General features: G+C 36.6%; 1 protein-coding gene and 1 pseudogene across 1 annotated transcript in view; both read left to right on the top strand.

Moving 5' to 3' along the window:
• Positions 1–22894, top strand: part of Htr1f (5-hydroxytryptamine receptor 1F) — a 170592-nt gene extending 147698 nt beyond the window's left edge. Inside the window, exon 4 of the transcript XR_013436957.1 lies at positions 22653–22894. The gene's annotated coding sequence lies outside the window, so the exon portion shown is untranslated. The remainder of the gene's footprint in view (positions 1–22652) is intronic.
• Positions 13575–14507, top strand: LOC144375896 (eukaryotic translation initiation factor 4E type 2 pseudogene; annotated as a pseudogene).
• Positions 22895–23863: the final 969 nt, after the last annotated feature.

Raw genomic sequence — 23863 nt, 5'->3', positions numbered from 1 at the left:
CTATTAAAATTATAACCACAGTTATTCTAGCATTAATTTCTTCTAGTGATGAATTTGGAGATGATTTCTCAAATGTTTCAGGACTAATGTTTTATTTTAATCCAATAAACAATAAAGGGGAAATTTTTACTTAAAATGAGAATTCTAAGTTAATGAAAATAAGAATACAGGCTTGATTTTAAGCTCTATTAAATTTAAGAAAAAACACTACTTGATTTTTATGAGAATATTGACATTTGAAGGAAATAGTGATGGCTCCCTGTTGCTTGTTACTTTACATCCAGATTTTCTTGCTTGACTTTTAGGGTCATAGAGTTAATAACAAAAAGATATCACTCTCTGGGAAATCTTATTTCCCACTATCCTCCTTGACCCTAACAAATATTATCTTCTCCAATTTGGTCCCTTTCTTCATTATTCTTGTAATGTGTCTTTCTCCTTCTTGTCACCATCAGTTTTCCAGTTTTGTTTTGTTTTTCCTCCTACTTGAAATGCCCCCCACCACCTTGATATTAAGTAATTTATCCTTCAGATTAAATTTTACTTCCTCCTTGAAATGTAATTTCTATTGTGCTTAAATTCACACAATATCATCTCCAATAATTCTTATTTTAACTATCCCTGCTTTCTTTACGAGTATTTGCTTTTTATTCCCAATAAAAAGTATTGTAAGTTACTTAAGAGACTTGTGCTTATGTCTCTAAATATCTTTTTCATACCTTTCCAAAAAAAGGGTTTTTTTGTAATGGGTATTGAATCCAGGGGTATATTACCACTGAGTATATTCCCAATTCTTTCTGCATTTATTTTGAGACAGGGTCTTACTAAGTAGCTAAGGGTCTCCCTAAGTTGCTGAGGCCGGCCTCAAACTTCAAATCCTCTTTCCTCAGTTTCCTGAGTAGCTGGAATTATAGATGTAGGCTACAGTGTCCAGCTTCTCAATAGTTTGGAATATGATCTTCTATCCTACGTGAGCTTGGTCCATTTCACTGTGTTCTAGTAACTAAAATATAGTGAAACAGCTGGTATATCTTTACCCCATTTTTAAACATATATTCTTCTTTAATATTTATTTTTTAATTGTAATTGGACACAATATCTTTATTTTATTTATTTATTTATTTATTTTTATGTGGTGCTGAGGATAGAACCCAGGACCACAAATGTGCTAGGCAAATTCTTTACCTCTAAGCCACTACCCCAGCCCCTTTACCCCTATTTTTAATAAAAATAAATACAAGTGTGCTATTAGAAAAACTGCTAAAACAGAAAAGCAATCTTTATTTTTCAGTGATTAGAAAATATCTTACTGAAAATGAAATAAATGAAAGTCATAGAACACTAATTTTCCAAATACATTTATTTATAATGATAAATTTTAATAAGTAACTTATTATTTATTTTATTATTCATCATTAATTATATGTACAATATATAAAATGCTTTCAATTGCCTATTCCTTGAAGTAGAAAATGCAAAATGTTCTTCAGTTCAAAAGGAACAGTTCTTACTTCTTGAGTTATTCTAGAACTCCATATGTTCAAGAGCTGGAGAAACAATATTTCTTATCAATCTCCCTTAGCTCAAGCATCTTAAGAGGGAAAGAAATAATTCATGTCCATACCCACTTCACCCTTGTATATGATTATGGTACAAGTATTATCTGACTGAGCAAAAAAATTAATAGAAATGTCAATCATTTAAACCTGTCCAACTCTACAGCAAATAACTGAGAATTAGTCCAACCTGGGGAAACACATAATAATTGACTACCAAATTGTATCTCTCTTGTTCTCCAAAAAAGGTGGTCATAGTTGTCCCTTCATCCAAAACCTCAGGTTATAACTATATACTTCTTAAAAGAAAGAATAAGAGGAGAATTTCAAGTTCATAATCTATTGCATTTCTATTTATACATGGTGTTTCAAAATATGAAACTGGACTCAAAATGATATTTTGTTAAGCTTGGTTTTCTTTTCTATTATATCTTCCTATTAATCTAAATGTTGAAATACTATCTATTGTAGTTGGCATATTTATATCAAAATAACTCCAATTATAAATGCATGCACATATTAGGAATCTTCTGTCCTTTTCTTTATTCTTGTTAGTATATCATATGAAAAACATTTGAAGTTTGAAGTTTGGGGTTAGTTAGTAGACTTCCCTTATTTATATTCTCCATTGAATAATGTCTCAAATAAAGTTATATGTATTTGCCCTTAACCTGAGCCAGTGCATTTTATTTCTGAAAATCTTCCCACTGATGAAAAATAATATCTATAAGTTGTTACCTTAGCATTAAAAACACATGAAAAGCCAGTTAGATTTATTTTAACAATTTTAATATCAATTGCCCAAACTATAGAAAATGTTCAAACAAGAATTTTAATAGCCTATGGAATATAGAAATATACTCAATTTGTTGCTGTTAAGAAGGTGATAAAACTAAATGTATGCTGGAATTGAATGTTGCTTAACCCCAAAGCATTAAAATGTGAAATAAACCATATTCTTCAAATAATGAGTGTTCACTTCAACTTAACTTAATGACTTCAAAATATCCTATAACATTCTGTTAAGAAAACTACAAAGAATGTGGAACCAACATGGATTTTAAGAGTCCAAGAGTTTCTCCATAGTGTTGTTGGCAGCTTGAGCTTTAAAGTCAATGTCCCTCATTTTGATTATGAGACCTATGATCACTTAACTTCTGGTTCTTCATCTAACTTCACAAAAATCAGATAGTTGACATTCTGATTTTTAAAAACTCAATGCAGAACATTTCATTCTTTCTTCCTGAACTAAATAAATACAATAGATTAGTAAAATAAAGTAGTAAAAGTAGTACCAAATACTATTACTAAATAATATCAGAATACCAATATATTTTATTCAGATTCCCAATCTCCTCCTCCTCCTCCTCCTCATCCTCCTCCTCCTCCTCTTCTTCTTCTTCCTCTTCCTTCTCCTCCTCCTCCTCCTCCTCCTCCTCCTCCTCCTCCTCCTGTCCTTCTCCTTCTAATTGAAAGGAGTAGAATTTATTTATGTGTGAAGAATAAAAACAGAACTCTTGCAAGGATAGTAAGAGGGAACCTGGTTGGGGTTGCCCTGACTCCCAATCTTAACTATTCCATTTTGAATGTAATTACGTTGAATTGTGTATAAAATGTATAAAAACAGCTTCTTTCAACTTTTCCCTCCCAAAATAAATCTTGACAGACAAGAAAAGAATTGGAATTTAAGAGGATGCAAAAAAAGGTTATTCATGCTGGTTAAATAAATAATATGTTTGCATATATCCCATGGAAAAAGTAATATCTTCATTAATTATTGAAGGGGGAAATATTGTTATATTATTATTGTTAAGGGGGAAATAGGACAAACAAACAGTTGCACCTATTCTCAAATATTTATGAACGGTCATCTTACTTTCTGAAGAAAAGGAGGGGTGTTTGGTTTTGTTTTTTGTTTCCCCCTTTCACCTCCCCTTTCGTCCTTCCCTTTCCCTCTCATTCTGCTTTTGATTCTGCAATCATGTTAATACATGCAGCTGTGATTTAGAATACTGCAGCTTTAGAGGGCATCCACAACTTGATCACTCAGGTATGCAATGAAATCAGGAGCCAAAAGCCCAATTAGCTCTTCAGACATAAACTCACCATCACATCTGCCCACTAGTTCTCCCACTGAGCGTTGACAGCGTTGGTGTTAGGTTTTTTACAAACTCATTTGCTTTTCACTCATGATTTTATGCCTTTGCAGTTTTTGAAAAATTTAAACAAACACAATTTTTATTTTTTCAGTCTTGTAGTTCCTGTATTTGAAGACATTTGACGTTAGCCTTGTTTACACTTGGTCTCATTCCTGGCACCTTATTTCCACATGTGTATGTTGATTTTCTTCTCTACTCTGAGCTTCTCCTTTTCTTTTGAACTTTGTAGAAATTCCCTCATGGAGGATGGGCATTTGCTTCTATCCAGTGACTGAGCATTATCAGTGCTGCATCAATTTAAACTAAATCATTGACTTGAGTTTCTTTATATATCTGTGTTTAATTCACCACATAGTGTGAATTCAGCTTACAAACTCAAATGACAACCAGGTTCTGGTTATAAATCTTCAGGATAAATTCTTTCCACCTCCAATCAAAATCAAAGTTCAGTGCTCAAGTTTCAGGATGGTAAATTTTCTTTTTTTCTCAACTCCAGATTAGTATCTGGGTTCATTTTTTAATGGAGTTTGTGTCTTATCCTTAGAACTTTATCAACTAATGTTTTAGGTCATCTGAGCTGAGCTAATGCATTAAGGCCAGAGGACAACATCAGTGTTTCTCTCCCAGTCTTCCTGACTTAACTTTGTTAAGCTTATTTGGGGTCCAAGTAGTACAGTATTTTTATTTGGCCAGCATTTTCATGCATTTAGTATTTTTACTCAACAGTTTTATTTATTTGCAGCAAAGAATCTGTTTAGGTACTTAGTTTGCCATATGAGCAGTAATGGAAGTAAAATTTCTCAAGTTTGTTTTTTTTTTTGTGCATTCATTATAAGTATCTCAAGTTTTACTCTATTATAATTATTATAATTTATCCCTTGTTTCTGATATTACAATTTCCTTATTATATCTGTAATTATGTGTTGGTTCTCAGATTATTTTCTTATTTCTGAAATCTTCTTTTAACCTGTAAATTTTAATCCTCTTTTTTTAGCTTTTTTAATGAGTTATTTTATTTATTACATTATTAGTACCATAAAATATTCATCTGCTTCGGTGGTTTGCATTATGCTTACTTCTAGTTTTTTGCATATTATGAATGTCAAGTTTTCTTGGTTCTTTCCTTCCATTCTAGCTTCTCTCTTTTTTCCTTCTTCTCAATCTTCTTTCCTTTCTCCCATCATTCTTTTTTCCATCCTTCTTTTCTCCCTCTGTTTCTTCTTTCTTTATTATAGTTTCATAGTTGCCATATCATTTATTTTTACCTTGATCACATATATCATTAGGTATTACTTCCCAATTAAAGGTGGCATATAAATTTTCCTATGTCACTTCCCATTTAATCCATAACCAGCTGGTTTTCCCTTCAAGGGGATGGCAAGGTTGGAGCCCTGTTGTGGAGGAGTGTTACCCTTGCTGAAGAGTTGTTTTCTAAGATCCATTTATAAGATTGGATTGGTGTCATTAAATCGTTGCACAATTCTTTTAAAGATAGTAAGCTTATTGGCCTTTCTTTGATGAATTTCAAGAGTACAAATGGAGTTGTATGGGGCAGGGGATTGGGGTTCTCCTTCATTTTTCTGGGGCTACCTACTTAATTCCTTAGTTTACAAGTTGCCAAATTAGATATTTATGAGAATTTTTAGGACACTCTAGATTCATTTTCTCCAATAATTTTATTCTGAAAGGTGAAGACTTAAAAATTATAATACACCGTGACAGTATTTTCTGTTTCTTTCATGGCCCCATTTCTTTTCACTTATTGTAATGGTTTTTAACTTTTTATTTGTTTTGTTGCTGCTGTAAATTTTCTCTTCTCTCTTATTTTGTTAAATTTTTGTAATTATTTATCTAATCATCTCCCTAGATATTGGGGAGTCCTGTTTCATTTCACTGTTATTACTAAATTAAAATTTGCTTTTAAAAACTATTCTACAGAGCTGGAGATATAGCTTAGTTGGTAGAGTGCTTGCTTCACATACACAAGGTCCTAGGTTCAATCACCAGGATCACAAAAAAGAAAACAAAAATCTTGCAATAAAAATAATTATTCTTTTTATGAACAGCTTTATTTTAGATAATTAATCTAATGGAAAATGCATATGATAACAGTAGTTATCCTATTTAAATTATCACCATCCATGGAAGAAGACACACTCAGAATGAAATATAAGAAATTTTTTTTTTGTTGTGCTGGTACAATAGCCATGAGGCAAGCTAGAATGCTCAGTATCCAGAGTCAGTTAGCAGGTCCTCATTGTCTGGAAGAAAGCTCTAGAAGTTCCAGAGGAATAAAAGTTACCAAAAATACATTTTACTACTTTTTTTCCACCTCCTGTCTAGCACTTATTTTCATTTTCATAAAGTTTCTGCAAAAATCTTACTTATAGCAAGAAAATCTTTCACTGTTGACTTTAGGTAATGTGAACATTCATGCTTTGATGTTTAAACATTTTAAAATATAGGGATTTGCGCCGCTATTTGCTGCCCTCTGCTGGCAAATCTAAAACTCACAGAAAATATTGGAGTTTTGGGGTCGGGCGGGGGACCCCTTACCCAGTTATGTATTTTATGTATTGTTTGACAAGGATACATTCTAAGAAGTGGGAAATTTCATCACTGTGAAAACATCTAAATGGACTTACACCTAGATGGAATAGCCTGCTACACACCTAGGCTGTATGCTATAACCTATCGCTTTTAGTTTACAAACCTATACAGTTTGTTACTATACTGAATACTGTAGGCAACTGTAACCCAATGTAAGAATTTGTCTATATAAATGTACCTTAACATAACAGGTACAATAAAAATATAGTACAAAAGATAAAAACTGGTATTCTTGTACAGGACACCACCATGAATGGTACTTACAGTACTGGAACTTGCTCTGGGTGAGTCAGTGAGTGAATGGAGAGTAAACATGACATCAGTGTGCACTAGTATCAAATTAGGCATTATTTTTCTTTCTTTAGTCATAATTAGCCTTAGCTTACTATAACTTTTTACTTCATAAATTCTTGAAATTTTAACTTTTTGATTCTTTCATAATAACACAACTTTAAAAACACATTGCATACCTATACAAAAATATTTTCTTTCTTTATATCCTTGATCTTTAAATTTTTTCTATTTATTTATTTATGTAGACTCTATTTATGTAGATTATTTAGACTCTTTTGTTAAAAACTAAAACAAACACATGCCCTAGAGTCTGGATCATCAATATCACTGTCTTTAACTTCCACCTCCACTTTCACCTCCACCTTTTGTCTGCCTGGAAGGTCTTCAGGAGCACTAAAGTGCCTAGGGCTATGATCTCCTCTGGTAGCAATGTCTCCTTCTGGAACACCTGCTGAAGGACCTGCCTGAGGCTCTTCTTGACCGAGATGTCAATTTTTTTTTTCCAGAAATGGATCTATGGTGGTTTATTTGGTTTATTTCTTTTGATTGTTTTTGTTTTGTTTCCTCATAGATTTGCTTGTAAGCAGATATTACATCATGAACATTCCTCTTTATTAATGAAAACCTTTCTGTGTAGGCGTCCATGTTTTTGAACATTTTAAGGAGAATTTGAAAGTCTGCAAAAGTTTCTTCTACCTTTCTTCGTGTTTTTTTTCTTTTCTCTTGCAGTTTTTATTTTCTTGTTTGTTTTTGGTCTTTTCTTCAGCTATGCATTCACCAGGCAATAGGAATTTTTCAACTCTATAATAATCTTACGGGACTACCGCCATATAGGCAGTTCATCAGTGACAGAAACATCATTATGTGGCACGTGATTATTTTCTAATGCAGATGTACATTAGCAACCTTGAAACAAGAATGCTTATGAAACTGCAAATTTTTATTTCTGTTGTATAGATGCCATGCAACTAGGAACTCTTACATTTTGGATGGCTAAGAACAAGGTGCTTGAGATAAAAGTTTTTTGTTGTTTTTCTTTCTTTGTACTGGTGACTGAACCCAGGGATGTTTTACCACTGAGCGACATACCAGTCATTTTTATTTTGAGACAGGGTCTTGATAAGTTGCTGAGTATCTCACTAAATTGCTGGGAATGACCTCAAACTTTCAATCATCCTACCTCAGCCTCCCAAATCACTAGGATTACAGGCATAGGCCACCACACCAAACTCTTGATTTGGTTTTGATTGTCAAATAGCAGCATAGTTGAAAACATAGGCCAATATGCAAATCATTACTTAATTTGGTCCCCCATCCCCACTACACCCAGCATCTTCTTTCCTTTAGTTGACTTTCCCTCATTCAAGGAAACTTCCCTGGAATAAATGCAAATATTGGCCTTCGAGATCAGAAAACTTAATGCAAAGTAACCTAGAAGAAATTTAAAGGAATATTTACTTTTCTCATTCAAGCTCTCCAACAGTAAAGGTGTCAAGTATGGGGTAGATGATAGTAATACTGCCAGTTCCTGGTTACCTTGATGAGTCCTGCTTCCTCAAATGTTGAAGTATAACACCAGAGAAGCACACCAAGGCAAGCATAGAGTAGACAGTAAGAAGCTTTATTAAAGGGTAGTAAAACAGACTTCTCCAGGGTGGAAGAAGGAACCCAGAGGCAGGATCCATGGGATGAAGAAGTCCTGTCCCATTTATACATCTAAAGTTTCACTGTATTCTTCTCCCTTATCTTGTTCATTTCTTCCCATCCTGCAGAGTGACTGGGGGATGTTAGTGGAATGACCAGGTATTGATTAGCAGCTCCCTGTCTCCTCAGGAGTTGCTTCATTAATAACCTTTTGGGGAGGGGAAGTATCAAAGGGCTCTGGAGATAAAAACATTCCAGTCTCCCAGGGGCAGTTTCCAACTTCCTGGACTCAAATCAGACTCCATTTTCTCCACCAGACCCAATTTACCTAGCTACACTAATTACCTGTCTTTAAATCTGGCTTTAATAGAAAACTCCAGAGATGATGAAAGTGAAAAGTTTCTAAGCCTACCTTTCTTTTGAGATCCTGACCAGCTGAAATTTTTCTATTCCACAGTATGTTCTAATTCAAAGTAATACCATGATAACATTTTCTATATAGCTGCACAGACTATAGAGGCAGAAAAAAATCTGATGCAGTTACGGTGAATATCCTGTGGCCTGTGATAGCACTGGAGTTATTCCCAAAGATCCCAGATAGGATATGGAAGCCTGAGATCAAGTGCAAAAATGAGACTGAGAAAGAGAGCAAGTACACCACTACCCTCCCAGGGCCATTTGGGATGGATGTAAGGAGAAGTCACCACAACAGATTGCATCTTGGTTGTACCTGATGTAATTGCATCTTGGCTGATACTGATGTCAGCATAGGAAGAGTACTCATGGATACCATATAATTTGAATTACATTTCAAAAATTCCAGCATAGTATTGATACAGATCAAACAACAGAAGTGTGGCCTTTTCCCAAACCAAGGATGGAAGAGTGTTAAGGAGAGGAGAACAGTTCTTGAATTTGAGGAAAAGCAGAAATCACTAGAGCAATAGAATTTACTTGAAAATAACTAAGCTCTATTGCTCATAGAGAAAGACGTCTTCAGATAGTTCACCCAGCTACTATAAGAAAAACATGTTAGATTTTTCACATAGGCATTTGTGGTTGGGAAAATTCAGTGAAAGAATCAAAAGAGGTTACTGAAGAAAACTTGCCAGTGCTAGAACTTGGCATTAGTCTATCCCATCACTAGTCTCACTCTTTGTTCATGTTCTCTAGGGTTTATTATTTCTCCTGTGCTTTTCTATATAGCCCCTCCCTTATTTCCTAATAACTTTCCCTTGCTAAAGAAAGCACATGAAGATGGTTGTCATATATTTTGTTTATCAGTTGTCTCCAGTACTTAGAATGGCTTCTGGTTTATGTTTATGTTCCATAAATTAACATAACATTTTTTAAAAGAAATTTCTTTTAACATTTTTTAAAAGAAACTAAGTGGCTAAAGCTCAGATGAGAAACCAATGTTTTGAGAGAAATACCAAATGGAGGCAAGATGTTACTTTGAGTCTCTCCTCGTTAATGGATTCTAGGTAATTTTTGTGGATACCTCCTAAGTGGAGTTACTAAGACCCAGCTTGAAAATTTTGAGAATCACCATTTATCAATCAAAAGATTTTACCCTTAGAATTGTATTTTAAATGTTATAATTTTTCATTTTACCTTTTGAACATCCCTCTCGTTCCCAATATCTCTGGCTTTAGCATCAGTAAGAAGATTAAGGAAAAGAGTCAGGGATGTATACTAAAGAGTCAGGGATGTATACTTAGGCAAAAAAGAAGAAAAAGGAGAAAAAGAGGAGGAGGAAAGTGGTGGAGGAGGAGGAGGAAAGTTCTCAAATTAATTTCAGGTAACAGTTTATTATTTCAAACATACATTGTTATTTGCTGCCCCTTACTGGTAAGATAGTAAAATTGCTAAATCTCATTTTTAAAGTGTAGTTCTTAACTCTGACATTCTGTAGCTCATTTGCCACCAAAAGACTTGTACAAGTTGATCATCTCGATTAAATGAATAATACCATACGGGAGGAGTCACTTAGTAAAGATAATTTTCTAGCCTTTAATTTGGGTAACTATAGAAAAATATTACATAAGAAAAATACTAAAATAAGCCATATATATATATATATATATATATATATATATATATATGATGCACTCTCTCTTGATTGAAAATATAAAATTTGTCATTGGGAGCAAACACTGTTGGTTATTTCCCTTGAAATGGCAAGCTCATTTCATTCATCTTTGAGAAATAATCTGTCAAATACCCATGTCTAAATAATGTTATTGGTCTGCAGATCAGTAGTTCAAGTAAAAATGGCATTCTATGAAAAGAAGCAGTTATTCAGTTGCAATTGAAACCAGAGCCCAAGTGATTTTCTCAAGATAACCATCATATTTATTATTCAGCAAAAGCCCTTTATGCATACTTCCATGTCAACACACAGAGCATTAGCAAGGAGCAGGACTAAAGGGCTGGAAAAATGCTTTGGCTAGTGCTTAAATAAACCACAACCTTCTGAGGGTTTCCAGAGCTGTGGTTGTTGGACCTCTGGATGCAGAGCCAGCAGTTCTACCTTAGCCACTATTACTGGTTAATAAGCCCAGGAATTCTAGTTCATAGAGTAATGGACTTCAACCTCTCATACCAGGCTGAGTAGTCATGGAAGACTTTTATCTGGGTATGAATTGGCCATGGCTTTACCAAGACAGTGATCTAGAACTCCAGGCTAACAACTCAATGTGTGGTTTCCACTGGTGTACCTTCAGTAAACAACGTAGGTCCGAGGGTTGAATTAAAACATCACCAGGCAGTGGACAGAAAGGATTTAATTTTGGGCCCCAAATTAGACAATATTATAGATTCAAAAATAATGCTGAAAATCCAGTCAAGACAGCAAGATATGGTTGTAAGGGAACGTGAACAATGAAGTCAAAAGTCAAGGGAGGGGAGAATAGGCATAAGACAAACAATTGAAGAACCAATGTGTGGTTAAGAAACAAAAGTTTCCAACAGCACAAGAATTCAGGCAATCCTCTCTGTGTGCTACCTGGCACGCATTTGAATATGGCGCCCTAAAGGAATTCTGCAGGACTGCAAAGAACAGCTAGATAGGAAAAAACAACAACAGAAAGGAAATAGAATTAAAAAAAAAAAAAAAGTGGCCCTGAAATAAAGCCATAGTCAGATGACAATTTCAAAGACATGCAAATGCTATCTTGTTTTATATATACATACTGTTTTATATATGCATTGTGTCCTGTCCTAACTGAGAGAATTTTCTGCCTCTCCCCTTCCCTTAACAATAAACTGCTGAAAGTGTAATGCTGTCTCTATTTCCTTTTTTTAAAGCCAGTTCACACAAACTTTACCCATCACATTCTACTGAAAACAGAATCATGCTAGGTAAGCCCATGCTAGCATGTGCTCTGCCACTGAGCTACAATGCCAACCCCTCCCAAAGTTTTAATACTGAACCGGAAAAGAAATGAAATCACGTGTCAACATCCTTGGTATCACTTTTCTCAGAATATTATGTAGCTGACATAACATTGGGATTTTCACCCTTTTATTGGGGGAGAGAGGGTAGCCCAAGTCCTATGAAGGCTACGAAACCAGGGTTACTCAGGCAAATTGGACTGGAATGAACAAATCACACAAACACAAAAAATACCTTTTTCAGGGTGATTCAGGACGGCACCTCTGCCTCAGCTGTAAGCTCCCACAAGGGGGGCAAGAGAAAAACAAGGGAGACAGGTGAGAGAGAGGGAGCACGCTCCCAAACCCTGTTTTTATTGAGAAGAGCTGTTGGATAGAACATTCCATCCAAAAAGGTTAAAGGGTAGTATTACAAAAGAACAAGGAGGCAGCCCACTCCCATTGGGTAAACCTACTCCCAGAGCTTCACTTCCCTGCAGAACAGAGATGAGGTCCACCTGCTTTCCTGCAGGCAAGCCAGTTCCACACCTCCATCCCTCAAGGCTAAGGGCACATGCTCAGCTCCTATGTGGCAGCTCCTGACAAGGGTGTATTGAATAGAATTAGTCATACAGTGTGTGGATCAAAGCAGAAGGCAGATAACTAACTAAAATTAGAAAATTCATCATATTTGAGTAAGCTTACCAAGTTCTGGTGAATCCCTCTACAAAAGATCATTGTGGAAAGATCAGAATATCTAGATTCATCCAACATACTGTTAATTTCTAGATAGAAAGAATGCACTACACGCACTCCGGTGGCTCTGAGCAAAAGTTTGCTGCTGTACAACAGTTATGTGACACCTAGTAGCTCTGTGGTTTTTGTGGACATGGAAAATAAGCTATGAGATCAGAAAAGTAATACCACTAGAGTGAAAAAGTCAGAATGCATATGAACATAGAGTTAAAACTGAGATGCAAATAAACATAATCACACCACTACAAACCACATTTCTCATAACATGTCCCCAAATTTTATATTGGCAGGCTGAATACCTAAAATTGGAGAAAGTCTTCAGACTAAAGAAATAAAATCTTTTTACTATAAATCTCAATAATTGAATCAATTGAAATGGGGAGTAGCTATAAATTATTAGATGCTTCATCATATACAAATTACTACAACTAAACATAAAAAGTGAAGTTAGGAAGGTTCTTAATGTTTTGCTGAATCAGTATGCTTTAATATAAAAATAAACAAGTTGGATGGAACTGGAGGATGTTATGCAAAGTGAAATAAGGTGCAGAAAGACAAATACTGTATGATCTCATTTACATTGGAATTTGAAAAGCTGAACTCAGAGAAGTAGAGAATAGAAAAATTATTACCAGAGGCTAGAGGAGGGGGAAGGAAAAAGGAATGGGAGAGGGAGAGATGTTATTCAAAGGGTATAAAGTTTCAGTTAGTCTAAGAAATAAGTTTTAATGATCTGTTGTGCTGCATGGTGACCACAGTTAGTAATAATGAATTGTATATTTCAAAATTCCTAAAATAATAGTTTTAATGTTCTCATCACACACAAGATAAGTTGGTGAGGTGATGGATATGTTAATTAAGCTTGACTTCATCTTCCAATATATACATATGTAGTTCAAAACAATCACATTGTATTTCATAAATATTCACAATCACACGATTAAAAATAAATTTTAAATAAAAAATAAACCTTGACCTTGTATTTGCAAAGAACATTTCCACAATACATCAGGTGTTTAAAAATAATTCTTATGTTTGTTTGAAATATGCACTTTTCAGTCATCTTTATAAACTTTCTTTTATAACCTACAAAAAAATATATATAAATTTTTGGTGTCTGAATTCTTAACTTTCGGTGTTTTGTAAAGCATAACACCCTGAACTCAATGAGTCAGAAACCACTAAGAAAGCAAACAGAAACAACAAAATCAGTACTACCAAACCTGTATCATAGTTATGATCTATGGTGGCAAAATTTTGTGTTTGGTAAACTATGAATGGATTAAAGACATAATGGTACAGTGGAGACAGCGGCAGCGACAGGATGAAAACAAGTTCGATGTCTTGAAAGATGATGACAGTGGGGACCACACCAGAATGAAGAAAACAGCACACAGAAAGAGGGTGAGAAGGAAAAAACAGAGCGAGACAAGAGCCAGAGCAGTAGCAAGAAGTAGAAGGCTGTTGTTCCTGGACAGGCAGAGCATCCCCTGCGGAACAACTGTACATTCTGGTACTCCAGGAGGACCCCAGGCCGTCCCACCAGCTCTCAGAGCTATGAACAGAATATCAAGCAGATTGGCCTCTGTGGAGCAGTTCTGGAGGTTTTATAGCCACATGGTACGTCCTGGGGACCTGACAGGCCACAGTGACTTCCATGTCTTCAAAAAAGGAATTAAACCCATGTGACAAGATGATGCAAATAAAAAGGGTGGCAAGTGGATTGATTATCCAGCTGTGGAAGGGCTTGTCCTCTCTTTGCTGGGAGAATCTCATCCTGGCTATGCTGGGGGAACAGTTCATGGTGGGGAAGGAGATCTGTGGAGCTGTGGTCTCTGTCCACTTTCAAGAGGACATTATTTCCATATGGAATAAGACAGCCAGCGACCAAGCAACCACAGCCCAAATCTGTGATACGCTTCCGCGCGTGCTTACCCCACCTCCCAACACCGTTATGGAATACGAAACGCACACCGACAGCATCAAGGACAATTCAAGCTTTCGAAATACAAAAATCACATTGTGAAAGTACGCAAGCTGGCAATAATCCTTTTCTGTATATGTGTGTTTGTCTGAAATGGATGGAAGGCCTCTGCCAGTCCTTCCATCTACCTACTGAAGGGATGTCAGTGAGCCATGTGCTCCCCTTTTGCACTCATTCCTGGAGGAGGAATTCCGCTAGACAGCCTCCAGCATTGCTGACTTTATAAAGCGGAGATTTGGAAAACGTGATTTTGCAATAGACATTGTTTTTAGGGGCTTCTGGGACGGAGGAGTGCAGCCTTTCATTGTGCTGTGTGCTGTCCAGATGCCTTCCAGGCCCTCTGTTGAGCTCCTCTCCTGCTCTGCGAAGGGCTTTGTGACCACGTGGACAGGCTGGAGCTGTGGATGAGCATTATCAGTTATATGAATGCCTGTGCATCCAGGAACAGCTTCTGCAGAGTTCCAGAGTAGCCGATTGACTCTACCAGCTCTGCCACCAAGTTATTGGGACCATTTTGTTTCATCCTCTCCCCCAGGCCACCACTCTCTGAAAATGTGTTATTGATGTGATGACTGCCTAGGATTTTGTGTCCTCTCTCCTGCCTTACGCCCTCCAATTTCCCTCCTATGGGACTCTCTCCTCCTTAGACACAGAATTATAACCCTGTGGGAACACTGGTTCCACTGGCATGGCTTAGAGAGTAACTTAAGCTTAAGCAGAACCCAGTTTGAGGGAACTAGATGATAATTAGATTCCAAGGCGGATTTGGCGCTGAGGGCGGTGATGGAAACATTGTCCCCTATGAGCAGGGTATGTGTGCCAAGCCTGCTTCTATGGGTTCTTGTATGCCCCTCACTGAGGAAGGGAAGTGACAGCTGACTATTGCTAGGTATTAACACTTAGTGTGTATATTCTACATTCCTTGAGAAAAATGATTTTTTTTCATGGCTATGCCTGTCCGTGGTGGTTGGAGAACCTCCTTTCAGTCCTCATCACTGGGTGTATATGTAGCAGATGTGTGCTAACACATGTTGCCCACACAGAGCTGGTGAAGGCCACTGCAGGTATGCTTCTAAAACAACCAGTCCCTCATCAGAGAAGGTAGGTGGTGGGACCCCAGAAGGACCGAAGCCAGGGAGGTTAAAAGAGCACATAGGATTCAAGTAAGTAATGAGCAGGAGTCTTCCCACAGCCTCTGAGAAGCACTGTCTTACTTGGCTCTTGTGGAGCAGAGATCACAGTACTTTAAATTAAGCCCTCTCCTTAAAATGTATCCTTGAAGCCTGAGGGATCTTTGGCCAGCTGGTCTTAGGAATTATATGAGAGTAACAGGCATTCCCATATTGTATTTATCTTACTCTCTTCCAACTTTCCAACTCCTGACCCCCTCAAATCACCACTGCGAATGCTTCCTGAAAACAGAGGAGTACAAGGGCCAAGAGGGAGGTGCTTCCATTGCAAACGAAGTTAGATCCAAGAAGAAGAAGATATCACTACGATTGAAACTCCAGGAATATGAAGAATGCATTCTGCTATATAGACAATTGTGAAGGGCTCAGGCAAAGCCAGGAGACACATTGGCTCTAGTGGGGAACAAAGGCTGCCCCTGGAGATTTGAATAGACCCCAAGAGGTCTTCACTTTTGCCTAAACTCAGATTGCCATGTAAATTCCAAAGAGAGCAGACATTTGGATTTGCCTGCCTTTGGGTATCTACTTGATTGTTGTCTGCATGTGGGTGTGTGAGGACCTGGACAGTGTGTTTAATGAGTGGGAGTTTGTCAGGCCTAGTGCTTAGGTATATTGTCCATAGTATAGCCTTTTATTTTTTTTAAGATTTTTTAAAAATCTCCTTTGTTTTCTAAGAGCTGCTCATACTTCCCCTTCCTTTGGTCATTGTAGTATTTAACAGTTATTTTTTTTCCCATCAAAAATATGCTGACCTTATGTTGGTTAGAACAGGCATCCCTGTTAGGCAGCATCTTGCCCCAGAGTTCTCTCAGATATTCTGCCTAACAGCATAAGTGATAGCTTGAATAGTCAGTTTATCCAAACGACCCCCACCCTTTTTTTTTTCCCAAACTACCTTGTAAGGCCTCTCCATTTATTTTGACTCCACAGGCCTCTAATATGCCAAGATGTGACATGGTTATGGTTTACGGTCACGGCATCACCTATTCTGGAGGGAATAAAGGTCTGCCAGGGCTAACATGACCAGTATGCTAGGTTGCCACTGGAGAAAGGGGAGTCACAGTTGGGGCAGTTCTGTCCAAGCGCTTTTCTGGGGCTTCTCTTTGAAATGGGCTCTTACTCCTCTCCAGTGCCCTTCTCTTTGTACCCTTCTGTTCATGTGTGTGTGTTTTCCCTGTGACACTGGCAGTGGCAATGATTTTCCAGAGAGAAGCTCGTGGCCCACAGAGCTCCAAGAGTGAACTTCCAAGTACTTGCCAGTGAGGAAGGAGCAGAGGCTGTGACAGGGGATGTGGTGTTGCACTTTCAGAGCAGTTTTCTGCTGCGGTAATAAATGGAAATACCAGCAAAAAAAAAGACATAATGGTAAGCATTTGCATTCCTTTTATATGATAAATATAAAATATGCTATGTAAGTCAGCAGAGGCTACAGTAAAAAGAACATATAAAAATCATACCAATTTTGAGGGACCAAAATTAATTTCGCTGTAAACCCTGAGGAGACAGAGAGTAGGAAAAATAGACTGATGGATAATAGTCCTTTCACTTCCATGGAGACATTATCAGCTTTTCATTCCTCTTAGCTGGATTGTTACTTAAACACCAACACAACATACACTCACTTAATCTTGTCAGTTGTGACCCCCCAGAAGCAGACACCATGATGAAGGTTGACACAGGCTGATTATGCCTGTAATTCCAAAGGCTCAGGAGGCTGAGAAAGGAGGATTGCAAGTTCGAAGCCAGCCTCAGCAACTTAGTGAGGCCCTAAGCAACTTAGTGATACCTTGTCTCAAAAAATAAAAAAATAAAAAGGTGGGAGTGCTGGCATGTAGCTCAGTGGTTAAGCACCCTTGGGTTCAATACCTGATACCTAAATAAATAAATACATACATACATACATAAGGCAAGAAGATATATAATTGGGGTGCAAGATAAGGAAAAAAAGGAGCAGCAAGAGTAGGCAAAGATAGTCTATAGTTTACAAGGCCCTGGGTTCCATCCTCAGCACGACATAAAAATAAAGAAATAAAATAAAGGTATTGTGTACAACAAAAAATAAATAGATAAATAAATATGAAGGTAAGAAGATAAGAAGTCTCAGAAGTTTAATCACACACAGCCATGCACATCTATCATCTCAGAAAGGGAGGAAGGAAGACTATGGAGGAAGAGCCTCAGACTATGGTACAGCTCTAAGAAAATTTCAGTCAGCTCAATGGAGAGCTCTAGTGCATAGATCATTCACAGAGGAGTTTCCAATTTGAGAGGAAATTACCATGCTCTAATACTCTTGTAATGCTCAGTCACTAGTACCCTTGTTGCATTTAATCTCTCCAGGGAGCTAATTGGAAAGAGTTGGAAGCTGTCAACTCACTATACTCTTTGTGGCAAGCTTTCTCTTGAGAAGAGATCTAAGTGGCATCCCTACTTCCATGGCTGACACAATTGCCATTCAAATTATAGTGACCTTCGAAACTTGTTTTATTCTTAACAATAACATAGCCCTTGAATGCCAAAAAATATGTATTATCTTAGTAATATGGACATTTTTATCTTGCAGTTATTGTAAAAATAAATGATATACAAGAAAAAAAATACTTGAAAAGTTTCCAGGGAGATGCAATAAGACCATCCGTAAGAATTCAAAAGCAAGAATTAAAATGACTTCAGGCTTTCTAACAGCAACAGCAGAAGTACAAGGACAACAGAGTAATATTTTCAAAGTGCTGAAGGAACTTTGAATTAGAATCTTAAATCAAACTAATTATTTAAATATGAAGGTAAGGGGCTGGGATTGCGACTCAGCGGTAGAGCGCTCGCCTAGCACATGCAAGGCCCTGGGTTCCATCCTCAGCACCACATAAAAATAAAGAAATAAAATAAAGGTATTGTGTACAACAAAAAACAAATAGATAAATAAATATGAAGGTAAGAAGATAAGAAGTCTCAGAAGTTTAATAACATACAGCCATTATTGAAAATACTTTTTGGAAGAAACATCCCAGGAAGAAGAGAAAAGAACAGTTAATAACTTTTAATGTGTTTTTTTTTAGAACTCTACCCCACAAAAAGAAAAACAAAGTGTAAAGAAAGAAATGAAAAAAGATGATCAGTAGGTGCTCTGAGATAAACTAATAATAATGTCAACATAGTTCAAGATGGTGAAAATTGGTAGGAGTTGAAAGGGGCTAAGACACTGATCTTTTTCAAAGAACATATTCATTTTGTGTTAAGTGAGATTTTTCCAGAATCAGAACCTCCTCTGAGAGACAAAGAGCACTCCTTAGTGTTGTTCCATTCAAGGGGATATTTACTCACCAACTCTTTACTGGTTGAGGGCTATTTCCATGGGCAATAACTCCCTAAAGAGTCCAGTCTACTCTACATCTGACTAAATGTGCTTCAGAGACCCAGAGATTCTCTGGCTAAAGGTCCCAAGCTCTTTAAGGAAGAAATAATTGGCATATATGATTGTCTAGTATGCTTTCTGTTGCTGTCATAAAATACCCCAATAAACCTTCTTGATTCCAGGCATACTTCTTTGCCTCTTCAGACCACAGTTTCTGACCTTGAAAATTTCAGTTCAGGCAAGTGCCTCTGTTAGATCTGTGGCAAGTGCCTCAAGTCAGATGGCATCACTTTGGCAGGAGTGCAAGATTGGGAGATTCAGAGGTCAGCCCCACTCTTAATAACAACTCACTCTCACAGGAACTAGCCAGGTCCTGACAGAGCTATATCCATCTCTTCTAAGGGCATCCACAAAAACCTGATCACCTCTACTAGATGTCATTTCTTTAAAGTTTCCACCACCTCTCAGCATTACCACACTGAGGACCCAAGCTCCTAGCACATGAACTTTTGAAAAGCACACTGAAATCCTATTCCAACCATAGCATAGCAGAAACGTAATTGCATAGGGGCTATGTTGTAATTGCTTTAGCTGCATGTTCTGCACTCTATAGACAATGCATGATCCATAGTAAATTACCTCTGTCTAGTCACTATTCTTCAATGTAGTAAACAGCCACAATTTTTAATAAAAATTTAAAATACAAAAAAACCAAAAGGTGAGTCTGAAAACTAAGAGGTCAAAAATATACAGTATGATATCACTATTACTGATTAATTATATGATATGGTGTTATAGTTTAGATATGTGGTACCCCCAAAAAATTCATGTGTGAGATAATGCAAGGAGTTTAGAGGTAAAATGATTGTGTGCTGAGTCTTAACCCAATCAGTGCTTTAATCTCCTGATTAACAGGGTGATACCTGTGGGCAGGTAGAGGGTGGCTGGAGAAGGTGGGTCCCTGGGGGCATGCCTTTGGGGTATATATTTTGTCCTTGTTGAGCAGAGCTCTCTTTCTCTGCTTCCTGGGTACCTTGTTGCCAGCTGCTTTCCTCTGCCACACTCCACCATGATGTCCTGCCTCATCTCAGGCCCTGAGGAATGGAGTTGGCCATCTATGGATGGAGACCTCTAAAACTGTGAACCCCAAAATAAACTTTTCCTCCTCTAAATTTGTTATTGTCAGGTCTTTTAATTACAATAATGAAAAAAAGCTGACTAAAACACATGGAAATTATATTTTATATAATGTAAAGATCATGCCCTTTCATAGAGCCTCACTAATGGACATCTCTGAAAGATTTCAGATTTGCTTTCTGAGTCAAAATTTCCTTGGGCTTTATTTCATTTTTCATGTGAGCAAAGTTTGTCCAGAGTATTCTGAATCCCTAATGGATTCAAGTGTTTATTCAATTTAAAACTTCATAGAGGGGTTGGGATTGTGGCTCAGTGGTAGAGTACTTGCCTAGCATGCATGAGGTACTGGGTTTGATTCTCAGCACCACATAAAAATAAAATAAAGGTATTGTGTTCACCTACAAGTTTTATATATATATATATATATATATATATATATATATATATATATATATATATATATAACTTCATAGAATATTATCATACCAAATGAGTTACAATGATGAATGATATGCAGTGTTAAAAGTCAAGAGTTTGGCTGGGCATGATAGCATGCACTTGTCATCCCAGTGACTCCAGGAGACTCAGGCAGGAGGATCTCAAGTTCTAGGTCAGCCTCAGCAACTTAGAGAGGCCCCTAGCAACTTACTAAGACTCTGTCTCAAAATAAAAAATTTAAAGGGCTGGAGATGTAGATCAGTGGTAAAATACCTCTGGTTTCAGTCCCTACTACCCGCCCTTTTCCCCAAAAAGTCACTAGATGATTCATCAATAGAAAATACAGAAATCTTGTATTTCAAAATAGTTAAACAAAATATATTTTTTCTTATAAATCTTCGAGGTATGTATTTCTGCATTTCTGAATTCTTAACATTTATTCAGATCATACAATAACAAATATTTTCCTAGGAAGCAAAAAAAAATTTTTTTAAATAGGTACTCAGAAGAATAAAAAATTCCTTAAATTGCATTAGAATCAACTTTATCAATACAAAATATTTTAGAATTTCATATATAAATAGGAAAACTAGAAACCACAGAAAAACATAGAGTCAATAAAATACTGAAATATCTAAAAAAATTATCATGTCTGATCCTAAAGCTTAGCTTTCTATCTATGCTTTTAATATTTCAATTACCTTTTTTACTTTAAAATATTTTAATGATCTTTAAAGTAGAAATATCTTAAGATATTTTAAGTCAGGATATAAATATTTATTTACTTATGCCCTCAGATTCTTAAAAAGGTATTATTTACCTCTGTTTTGGACACTTAACACAATAACAAATTAATTATTCATGCATTTTCTATTTTTTTCAAGATTTGTGATAGTGGAAGAGAGGCATATTAGTATTTGCTAATCTAATCCTAAATAAATCTCATTTTCAAAAAAAAAAACAGACATATTTAAGTTTGGTTATGAAGTCTGGAACACAGATAAAATAAAATGTTCCCACAGTGGGAATACAGTTAGTACTCAGTTCATACTTCTGCATGAATGAAGTGCCAACATAAGTGACTATAGCATAACATTTTCTTTTAAATATCCTCCATTGAATTCTTATATCTGGAAAAGTAACAGGGAAATTCAGGAGGTTGGAAGAAGGGCCTGGAGGATGGTGCAGATGGGGCTCAGTGAGAATTCTGTCTTCTGTTTTTCAGTTTTCCCTTGTAATGCTCCTCATCTTGCCTGTAATAGGCCTTTGGCTGAATATGTGTCAGGAGGTGTTGTATGTCTATGAGAGTAGAAATTATCTGACTTTAGTGAGTGTGGTAGATCACATGTAAACACACACATGTGCACATTCATGTTAGTAACTGGGCTACTGAGAGTTTACTCTGATTAGTTTCACTTTCATTTTCTCACCGTGTAATGGCCCAATTTGGCAACTCTGAACTCTGCTGGCACCAACTGCTCTGTTTTACCTTTTTAAAAACCTTCTTAGCAAAAGAAATGGCATTCTCTACCAAGTCTTTTATAACATGCCTATCTAAGGCTTATGCTAATTCTGTGTATGTAATTCACATGGATTTTTGTGGCCTAGATTTTAATTAACAACATTTTCCTTGTTCTCAACATCTCCTCTCACTGTGACTTTCAGAACATGATTTATCTCATGTCATTTGTCTTCATGCATATAGGGCAGTCTCTCCTGAATTCCGTACTGATCTTTCTTCATTTCGGTAGCTTTTCTATATTTTGTGCCCTGCTCTTATAACACACTATGTGTAGGTGAGACCTTACAATGAGTCAAGTGTGGAGCTAGATGTTTTTACTTATTTGATTTCATCTAAATTCCTCCTCAATCCTTGAGTTCATCAATGCCAGAATCTGTGACTTACCTATCTTTGTATCTCCGGTGACTAGGTCAGAGCTGAAATATGATGGGCATTCAGGAATTATTGAAGCGAACGGAAAGAGAAGCAGATTGGAACTTGAACCTGGGAAAAATTTACTCTAATGGCCAAATTCTTTACATCCTAAATGTTTATATGTCATATTTATTGCTAAGTTATTTTATGGCACATGCTTTTTATGTTTATACTTGTTACTAACTTTATAACAAGATAAAGATTGTTCTCATTTTATGAAGAAGACGAAGACGACGACGACGATGACGAAGAAGAAGAAGAAGAAGAAGAAGAAGAAGAAGAAGAAGAAGAAGAAGACAACCGATGATGACAACACATCTATTGCTCAGAAAATTTGAGTAATTTGCCTAAGGTGAAACAGGATCAATATAATTGGTAAAACTAAATTCTATTTCAAAAGTCTCAGCTCTTTTATGTAAATTCAACTGTTAGAAAATAAAAGTGGAATTTCTCCTACTCTGAACATGTTGTCAATCATGGAAGCAGTAATATTTGGGTAGAAATTGCCTGTTTGGAAATAAAAAAAGTTGTTGGAGTTTATCTAGTAGGTCCTAGATTCCCATTGGACAAGGATTTCTTGTCCTCAGATTGGCATGCAGCCACCGCAAAATAGGAAAGTAAAGATCAAAAATAAGCGCAACAGAATTCCTACAGATGAAACATTCAAGAAATCATGAAAAAGACCTAAGATTAGAAAATCTGATTTCATAAGCTGTCTCCCCAGGATGCCACACATCAAATAAAACTTCAGGGGGAAAAAGGACCTACTTCTAAGAATCTTTAGTCATCTTGTTCTGGTTATCTATTGCTGCATAACAAATAATTCCAAGATTTAGCAGTATCAAGCAACAATTTTACTGCATTTCATCTTGCAATTCTGTGGGTAAGGAAGTGGAGCAGGTCTGTGAACAGACTCTTCTGCTTCATGTGGGAATGATTGAGTCAGTGGGTTTTATACAACTGATTGGTGTGGTGGCATGGAAATTATTAAAGATCATCCCCTCACATAAAGGGCAACTTCATAGGAAAGGCTGAACAGAACTGAGTCCAGCTGAACAGAACTGTTGGCCACGGCACCAACATGTGACCTTTCCAGTATGATGGTTGTGAGGTAGTCAAATTTCATATAATAACACAGCGTTCCCATGAAGATTTTTAAGAAACAGGCAGTGGAAGCTACTGATTTCTTTAGGTCTGGTTCTGTAGACTGACCCAGTAAAACATTGCTTCTGTCATAATCTATTGGTCAAAGAAGTCATAGAGTCCACTATGTTTTAAAAGTGAGGGAACGTAGATCTTCTCCTATGGATAGGAGGAATTTCAGTGAATTTTAGGTAATTGTTAATCCACCACATGGCCCAATTAACTGTGAGCAATTTTTGCTTGGAGATGATATACTTCAACATATTTTTTTCAAACCCACAAGGAAGAA

The sequence above is a fragment of the Ictidomys tridecemlineatus genome, chromosome 3 (genome assembly GCF_052094955.1).
Source record: "Ictidomys tridecemlineatus isolate mIctTri1 chromosome 3, mIctTri1.hap1, whole genome shotgun sequence".
In the NCBI taxonomy this organism is placed as follows: Eukaryota; Metazoa; Chordata; class Mammalia; order Rodentia; family Sciuridae; genus Ictidomys; species Ictidomys tridecemlineatus.
The sequence above is the reverse complement of the archived record's forward strand: the minus strand, read 5'-3'. Positions and strand labels throughout refer to the sequence as shown.